The sequence below is a fragment of the Labrus bergylta genome, chromosome 10 (genome assembly GCF_963930695.1).
Source record: "Labrus bergylta chromosome 10, fLabBer1.1, whole genome shotgun sequence".
Taxonomy (NCBI): Eukaryota; Metazoa; Chordata; class Actinopteri; order Labriformes; family Labridae; genus Labrus; species Labrus bergylta.
In genome coordinates this window covers 27,287,927-27,298,069 of record NC_089204.1, presented here as the reverse complement: position 1 = coordinate 27,298,069, position 10,143 = coordinate 27,287,927, and positions in this window count along the sequence as shown.

The window sequence follows — 10,143 nt, the reverse complement described above, 5'->3', positions numbered from 1 at the left end:
TTACAAAAAAGAGACAGTCTTTATATATGCTGACACATGCTTGACATATTTGTGCTTTAAGTCAAACTCTGACCACTACAATTTGCAAAAACACCATAAATAATAGAATATGATTTAAGAAGTCTGCAGCAGGAAAGGTCTTTGTCAAAATGTGGAGGGAGGTTGGAGGTTTTGTCTGTAGTTTTTCCTATAACCATCTGTCTCTCTGGGAGTGAAAGGGTTAAGTAAATGAAGTTGAGGCCAGGAAAAAAATGTGCTACTAGGGAAAATGGGGGAAGTCAAAAACCCCTGCTCTCGTCGCTCTGCGGCGGAGATATTTGGGTTGAGGCTCTTGGAATGGTCCACGTGGCACACACCAAAGAGCGCCTATACGGAGCTGGCGCTGCTGGCTGGTTCCAAGCCCGGAGCACGTTCCAGCCAGGGTGGTTCATGCAGGGTGGTTTTGCCAGAGGATGTCAATGTGTGACACAGTAAACCAGTATTTTCTGCTGAGGCAAGTATTAAGGAACTAGCAAGCGTTTTTAAAAAAAGGATTAATGACTTCAAGGAAACTGGCTGCAAACATCCAAAAGAAAATAAAGAATATTTAACTTAAAGAAAGAACACAAGGGTAGACGTTTGAATAAACTTTAAGTATGAGATCATCTTTCCTGAATGAGTTGAAGCTCTGATAGTTTTGTGTCAATATGTATTTATCTTGGAGGCTCGCATGTGGAGCTCAGCACCAGATCGTCATTTTTAGCGGCACAGAGAGAGACACAGAGAGCTGAAGGCAGATAGGGAAGCTTCTTATTCAAATACAAGTTTAAAAAGGAGAACTGCTCTTGGGGCGATGTCCGCCCTCAGTCACAGTGGTGTGAAATACCAGTCTGTCCAATGCTGGGATGGTGCAACTACAGTATATACAATATTCTTCTTACTGCATTTTTCCACTCTGAACTTCTGCAACTCTCGCCTAACACTTTCCTCTTTTCCATTTTTCACATGAACAAAAAGGCGATCTATTCTGATAGAATAGAACAGATAATTTAATTTTTGTTCATAAATATGTGCTTTATAAGCTTCATCGGCTTTTCATTTAAAAAAATGTGTAATCATTAGACCTCGTTAAAAGAGCAATATGTAACTCTGACACTTTCAAATTCAGTTCAAATTCAAAACATTAGACAGAGCTGTCTCTGCCTGCATGCTCAAGCAGGTTGCCATTTCGCAGACACTGTAGCTTCAGTGTTTATCCAGCTCTGCATGGGTCTGTAAACCTTTCTGTGTTCTAACCTCTCTCCATTTTTCAAAAGCATCTCCAATATTGATCCTAGTTTGAGCACGTTTCTGCTCGTGGAGCTTATTAGAAACATGCAGAGGCTTTTTAGGTCGGGTACAATCACTTCTATCTGAACCACTTCTCTTGCCCGATTCCATCGCTGCAACACCTGTTGACCTGATAACTGGTCCAAACAAATCCAGAGCATTCAGGAGCAGAATCTAAAGTTATAAGGAGGACATACTGGCTGCTGCATTGTTGTCAGAGAAGCCAGCACTTCAACATAGCATGTTTCCTTAATGTCTGATGATAAAGTGAGATCATTTTATCATTTGATTCACCACATATCTTACATGTTGATCCTTTAAGAAAACTTTCACTTAATCGAGTGAAACCTTTCCCCTTTCTAAAAACGTCTTCCCTTCACTCTGTTGCATCAACAGAGAGTTTGACCTGCTGCTTAAAACCATTCTTTGGTTTTCCCACTGGTTCGTTTGACGAGTGAACCTAAGTTGTTGCTCCACAAAGTAACTAAGGAGCCGCCAAGGGCAAGTGTGCTGGGAAAGAAGTGGGTCTGTCATTTGAAATAAAGTAAGTCATTCATTTCAGGGCATGAGTTCCTCTAGTCATTGGGAAAATATCCATTCTTCTTCTCCGTGCCAACCTAAGGGCACACACTCATTGCTCCCAGAGAAGTGAATAAGTGTTGGACTGTTGAGCTGAAGTCCTGCAGCACCAGGGCTCCAAGCTGTCTGCAGGAACCCCGGCTCTTTGATATTTCTCATGAGTAAAGAGTTGCTTCACTTCAGATTCTTTAAAAGACAATCGAGACAAAAGCAAGAGGAAAGAACTACACAGAGGAGTTTTTCAAGAGGACAAGAAAAAGATTTCCCATGCAGAGGTAATTATATGTTTCGACATTCACTCGAGTTCAGTGAAAACAGCACTTATCTCAAGGGATGTGTGTTCAAGAAAAGGGAAATGGAAACGCAGTTTTCACAGAGAGTGTGCAAGTACGATCCCCCCAAAATATCTGAGGTGTCAGAACGAGGCTTGTTTCTACTTAAGGGCTTGATGGCACTGGTGTGAAACTGGGAACAGCTGCATCGGGTCTCATTAAATCAGGTTGTGAAGTCCTGACCCCGCAGTAACCTTCCACAAAACAAAGCCAGACAGTGCTGATAGCTTCAGGCCTCCTGAAGACTGATTGATCTGACTCACTGAATAAAGTCTCATCAATTAGAGCTCTGATATGTTTTGGAACACTGAGCAATCAAATTAAGAGATATCCATTACTTTCCATTTGGTTTGAGATAAATCACCTCTCGTTTGTTTTCATGGTGTTTTCCAAGAACGCTAACATCTATGACCGTTGTTATATTTTCATCAAGTGAAACCATTGTGCATTGTGATGCTAGAATATAATAACAACAACAACAAAAGGGGTGTGTCTCCAAAGAAGCATGAATCTTGAGCTGTATGACTTCCAAATGGTTTATCTTTGTTTTTAAAAAAACGAGGTGCTGGAGTCTGATTGTCGATGGCTGAATTATCACTCTGTTGAAGAAGGAGTTGTTCAGATGATACAAGTAACAGAAAGGCCTCAAATACTTCAAAAAGTGCAGAATCCACATTTGACGAGTTTTCAAATATGTGCATCAATGCAATACAGTTACCCTGGAATTAAATCAATTTAAGAGCATCAAAGAAGAACAGAAATGGGCTTGTTTTTTTGGTCCTTATTTATCGATCATGATCTTTTAAATGGAAGAAAATTATTATTTGAAGTCTCCTTCTCTCTGAAACAAAGACTGACTACAGCAGTTTTAAGGTAAAAATCTGTCTCTCAAATGTTCAGAATAAGACAACAAAGAGAGATGTGTCAAAAATAAATTCAACGTAAAGAATAATTAAACATGCCTATGAGTCAAATTTAAGACAGCTTACTCCTTTAATTTTCCTGACTTTGACATTGTGTATAACAGACACTGCAGAAATCCTAGACGGTGCACTAAGTGTGTGAAAAATACAGCTGTTTGCATTCACACATGCAGGCCATCCCTGAAGACGACAAATGCACAAAACTGTAGAAAAATTTCAGGAAATTTACAAGAGTTTTGTGCATGTGTGAAAACGCTATCAGTTAAGAAAAGCAACGTTCTCTGAATTAATTTGTTCATGATAAGAAAGGGTTTAACCTTGGGGCACAGATGACCTAGCAGTTCGGTTGCAGCCCATGTACGGAGGCTGTAGTCCTCAAAGTGCCCAGCAGGGGTTCAAGTCCGACCTGTGTCTCCTATGCCACATGTCAATCCCCACTCTCTCTCTCAATTTCCTTCTCTATCCACTGTCCTATCCAAAAAAGGCAAAAATAAATCTTGAAAATAAAGGGTTTAACCTTGGCCAGAAAAAAATCATCATATCAGATCCATTCAGGGTTAAAAGTATACAGCTTTTGTTTATAGATCATAGATCAGATTCTGTATCTGCTAATAAGCTCATTCAGATATCAATAAAGGTATCAATGAGGGAAAATAATGGTATTCAAATCAGAATTCAGATGCTTTAGACGAGCCGTACAGTTACAGATGTAATCATGTGTTAGGTTCACGTAAAGGTTAAAAAAACTGACATCATGCAGCAAAAACAAAGATCACTCCCTGAAGTTTTTCCTGAATGCACGGCTAAACATTCTGTCCAAACGCGAATTGGAAAGGTATAAGAGGTTGTGACAGACTCATGAGTTCCAGCTGGAAACCAGACCTGGACTCTGCAGCACTCAGTGATGTCGCTGCAGTGTGTTCAGTCCCCAGGAGGCATGCGGAGGAGTGTCGAGGCTTTTGGAGCACATAAACACTTTTAAACAGTCCAGACATCTCGTTACACTTCACCTGCACCTGGAATAACAACGAGAGCCCAATCTGAAAATCGGCCTGTTGCTTAATTGTCACAAATGTGCACCTGTTTGATGTCTGAAGATGAAAATGAACAGACGGAAGGAAAATCAATCAGTCCTAATCAGAAAGTAATGAGGACATATCTGAGCAATTTAGAATTAAAGTCTGTACAAAGCGATAGAAAAATGCACATTTTACTTTATTTTTTTCATGGCTGCACGTGGTTAGCGCTGTTGCCTTACAACAAGGAGGTTCCTGGTTCAAATCCCTGTCTATGTTCTCCCCGTGCATGTGTGGGTTCCCCTCCAGGTACTCCGGCTTCCTCCCACAGTCCAAAACAATGCTTGTTAGGTCAATTGGTGTGGAATGTGAGTGTCTCTATATGTCAGCCAGGGTGTACCTCGCCTCTCGCCCGGTGACAGCTGGGATCGTCTCCAGCTCCCCGAGACTCGGACAGGAATAGTGGTATAGATAATGGATGGATGGTAGTTTGTTATTCAACAAAAGAAAGTGTCATTTACCACCAGGCCAAATTGTAAGTGTAAATAAGTGAGGCAAAAAAATGTTCAGTATATAAAATTAAGTTTTAAAATTATGAAAAATGAAGCAGTAATCTCTGCTCTGGGATGCTGTGTGTGTGCATTACGAGACAGATTTCCAGAGCTTTAGAGTATCTAATGGTGGCGTGTGTAAACTATATGTAAGAGGCACTGTGAGCCGGCCTGATTGGTCAACGCGACAGGAAAACGAAGGCACTGCCACATCGCCTCTGTATGGGCAGAACACAATGCTACAAGCTCCCCCTCCCTCTTTGCACCAGTGGAAACAAGTGATCACACCATATCGCTTTACATCTCTGATGGCTTTTTCAGCCATGTTGCCCTCTGCTGTAATGGAACATATACACATACACATGGCAGGCTGTTTGAAGATACCAGGCGTTCACTCCTCCCTTGACGTTGTGTTTTTTTTGGGGTCATTTTCCCAGAACTGCTGGAAAATCTGTCAGTGTTTTCCACTCTCTGTGCCAAAGAAGTTCGCTGTAATGATATATAAAGCATACACATTTCATCATTCTTTAACCATTGACTTATCAAGTAGGTGTTAAGATCAGAACTGTACATGTTTATTTGTTAGATTGCTTTAATCCTAATCAGAAATATGATCATTGGTTTTTGAACGGCTCATTTTACTTTGAAAAACTTTGGATCAGTTGACACATTTAAAAAGTAATATCCACTTTGTGTCAAAACAGAATTAAAATATCACCAAAGTACTTTGAGTTTGAGCTTCCACCTGTGAGTTTAACATACAGATGAAGCTGTTTGGACTTCTGTCAGCGGGCAGCAGCATCACCAAAGCCAGCAGAACAATCATTTTAAGTGTGTGAAAAGCCACAGACCTGTGAATGAAACTAAATCCAGGAGGGTAACCTACAGCATCCCTTAGACCAGAGTGGAAGAGTTTTATGCAAACAGATCTTTATGAAACTGAGAAAGGAACTAAACTGGAGCTCCTGAAAGGTGCACAAACTGTCGGATTAACCGGGATCATCAGCAGCAGTCAGTCTCTTTGTCAAATTTAAAGCTGCCTCCTAGTCATGGTTTCAGGCCACACTGGTGTAGCATTTATATAAATAATATATCTAAAAGTTAAGATCATACAGTTCATCTTATTGACTCATTTGATTCTCAAAATCAGAACACCAAAAATGAAAATCTGCCACCCGCTGAAAGTGGTTCCACGACCCACCAGTTGAGAACCACGGCTGTAAGTGCTAATAGCAAAGACATCAGTGTAAACTGGCGTTAACATTTTCCATGCGTCCCTAACAGACTGCTCACCTCGGTGCCAACCCTTCCCTTTACTGTTTGCTGATTGATCGAAGATGACTTATCTCAAAAGTGAGAAATTAGCAGCTTTAAACATGAATCGCTCATCTGGAAAACGTCTTTGAGTGCACCTGTAGATGTGCCAGCATGTACCGCCTCACCATCTAATGATGTACCTGAATGTATGGAGTCTGAATGGTTGTTAAGTTTTTTTTTATGTGTCCGACTTCTGTGAGGGAGATGTTGGCTGCACACATGTTCAAAACACACAGCTGTTGGCATCGTCTTAAAAAAGAAAAGAAATGTGAGAAAGTGTATGATGAAGATCTTTCTAGGCAAATCCTCTCAGTGCAAAAAAAAAAAAAAAGCTTTAGGAAAAACTTCCCAGGCCGTTTGGAAAGAGCTTGAAGACCTTTTTATGCTTGTTGGAGCAGAAAAAAAATATCCCAGACAACTTGTCAAGGTGGTGACACAGAATGTCAGGGCATTACTCTCTGGGTCTGTAGTCACTGAAACTAAAGATGAATCTTCAGCTCGTAAACTATTCATCACATGGATATCTGGGAGTCTTAATCTGCAGTAACACAAACACACTCACTCTGGTTTTAAAGGTCGATTTAACAGCACAATAAACTTTCAGGAAGTAACAATAACAGGGAGATTGGCGTCTCTCCCATGTCCACAGCGCAGCACGATCACCTGTTTTCTGAACTGTGTAACTTTGGCAGCAGGCCGAGGTCATCTTGCGACCAAGGGCTGACAACGGCAGAGCCATTTTCAACTTTTTATCAGACATTATTCTAGATTAGAAGTACCTATAATACGAGTGGAGTGCGAAAGCAGTTTGAAAATGGTCTTCATCATAACAACGAACTACTGCTGGCATGGAGAGTTATCTTTGTCCTCTCACGCATGCGCAGGACGTACGTGGTGGTCGGCCGTCGGCTGTCACACTTTGACAGTATTTTTGAACATATATGTGTGTAACCTGAGTGTTTACCAACCCACAAAATGTGAAATAAACCCATCCAGTTGTTTGTGGTCTGCATAAGTCTTACAACACAGAGACAAAAGCTCCGTTTCAAATTTGCTCTCCTTGTGATGTCACAGTGGGATTCTGATTTTTTTTTTTTTAATCACCTCCCTTCCCCTGATATCTCCACCCATGGACTCCACCCCCAGCCTAGAGCAAAACTTTTGCACAGTCCGCCATTGTTTTTCTATATAAGGAGTGATGTCTATGGGGAAAACTCGGGGGGGGGGGGGGGGGCTCATTGTATTTAAAGAGACACACACACCAAAACGGAGCGTTCTGAGAGAGCTGGTTTATACAGGGTCACAAACCTCCTCTGGTCCTTGATTCATGTTATATTTTGACCAAAGCACAGCACAGATGTTTCATTTAGACCACAGGGGGACTGTTTGAAAAGGTAGAAAAAGGGGGATAATATGTCCTCTTTTAAATTTAACCATTTAAGTACCAAAAATGTATTTGCAATATTGCGATAATAATTTATCAAATGAAGGATTAATGCATGGCAGCCATGTATAGATACAATATCAGTGTGCAAAATATTGCAACACTATGTTGTAATGCTTTTTGCCCACCCTTATGAAATTTTCCATCACCATCTGCTGCAAATATATCGTTCTGCACAGAGACAATGAAAATGAAACAATAAAATTTCATGCTGTTTCCATTACATAACACTGACATCAACTGTTGCTCTCCACACATGTGCTGTGACCACCATCCAGTTCTGCACATGTGGCCTCGTGTCGAATCCCTTTCTCACTCAAATCCCTGTTCTGACATCTGTCAGCGGAGACAGGAGGAAAAGTTGAAGAAGAGGACGTGTAATTGCATAACCGTGCAGTATTTGAATCTTCCTCACCTTGGTGATGGCTTTACATCAAATAACTTCACTCAGGCCAGCGCTTTTTTTTTTTGGCATTTCAATCAGGCCTCATGCGTGGGCCCCTGGAGTGCAGCGGAGCAGGTGTCTCCCGAAAACCTCCCAGAGTTTTCCCTGACCGTCGGATGTGTTGATGGGGCCCACGTCGTCTGATGGACAAGGCTGCAGAGTCGAGTCCTGAGAGAAACAGACACTGCATACATCAGGATCTCATTACTGGCTTTCTGCATATATATACACTCTGTCATTAAAAAAAAGTTTAGGGCCCAGGGCTATGTTGTCACTTTCTTCTGATTTGTACTTTTTTCCCAGAGCCTCGTGCATGCATTCAGAAGAATCCGAGCACATTATCTACTTTCATGACACTCCAACAAGCAGTCGTCCAAAAACACTGTAATCACATTTAGCGCCTTATTTACAAAAGCCTGCAGAAATATCTAAATGAATGCAGCTTGTTTTCCAGGACAGAGTTCTCCTGGATTTATTCAAACCATTTGCACAAATGTAGTCAGTTAAAGTTTTACCATCAGAAAAACTGCTAACTGTGCCGTCTGCTCGAATCTTTTGCAGCTGCACGGACATTCTCTCTCTTTTTTTTTTTCAAAATCAGCTTTCACTTAGAAGCCTTCTTATTGTTCCTCATAAATAAAAGTACTTTCTGCATCATCAAAAATATGCACGTAGGCTTTCTCACAGCAGGTTCCAAAAAGCTCAGAGATAACAAACTATTACCTTAAAGAGTTATTAAGAAGGTGGGAATCAGCGTTAATGTGTTTCGGTTAAAAAAAAGGAGTGAGAGCCGGTCACAGGCTATTGATGCTGAATGGCTCATAAATCACACTTATGCAGTGATTTCAACTTAATCCTCCCTGCATTCTTTGTACAGCATGCTCATCCAAATCACCACTGTGTTTCCGAGCCAAAAGTTAAAGTTCCTCCTGGATAAAAGCTGTTGGCTTCGGCCTGAAGAAAGTCAGCTGCAGACAAAGTTTTTAACTAGAGTATCTAATCAATAGCTACAAAACACACATGAATAAAGCTATTAGAGAATTGTTCTGTGTTCCTAAGAGGGTGAGAGAGAGGGATTTCCAAGATTAGAGCAAGAGTTGGCAAACTTTCCCCAAAATGTCAAAGAGGCATGTAAGTCCAGCTTCATTACATCTGGCCTTTAGTTTGATCTCGCAAGGAAGCTTTTTCAAATTATTTTTTATGGCCTCTCTGCTTGATTTTACAGCGGACAATAAATAAGAATAGCAGGATGTTACGCAACAAACGTCGAGAGCTGCACTCAAAGTCACAACATTATTATTCTTACATGGTGTCCAATCGCCCGCTTAACGAAAGCAGGGCCATGGAAAGGCGACTTTTACAGTAACTCGGGTAATGAAATCTGACATCTCTTGGAAAGTGGGTAATTTCTTGGGGTTGAGGTGCCGCCACATTACATCTATAAATTCAGTAACCTCGAATCAACTGCTATTAAAGAGTCAGTGAAATGTGAATGAGACTCTCTCCTCGCTGATGGTTGCTTTTTTCACTTTAACGACCAGCTGATGCAATTCTTAAGAGTGTAACTTTAAGACCACAGGACATGGAATTATTTTGAAGTTATTCTTTATTGATCCCCTCGAGGGAAATTCAAATGTACACTCTTTAGTGTCACACTCTATTGAGACATGCTACACACAAACAGGATCCTGTGGGCATGCACTAATGGAGAGTGCCAGACTGAGGGGGCTGCCCACAGCGAGCGCTCCTGAGCTTGGGAGGGTGGGGTTCGGTGCCTTGCTCAAGAGCACCTCTGCAGTGCGCAGGATGTGAACTGGCACCTCTCCAGCTACCAACGACCCTCCAGTTCCTAACCCAGGTCCCTACAGACTGAGATACTGGTGCTATTTTTACATTGAGGCTGCAGATTTTTTGCAATAATGTCTCCTTGAAAACAACAATTTGAGAAAGCACTTCCAGCTGTGCGTGGTTATATTTGCTACGCTAAGTGTTTGACCTTCACTGTGAAAACTGATGAATGTACTGTAATACTAGAAGGCCATTTCACATCCATGGGCTGCAGAATTAAACACGTGTTCCTGTGAGGAGGATTTTAACACCACAACATTATTATCATCATTTGGAAACCAATGATGGTCCAATATGCAGCATACAAGAATGTGATGTAGAAACTTGAACACACACATGCTGAGAAGGGGCTTTTACACTGTAAAAACAAAAAGTCATGA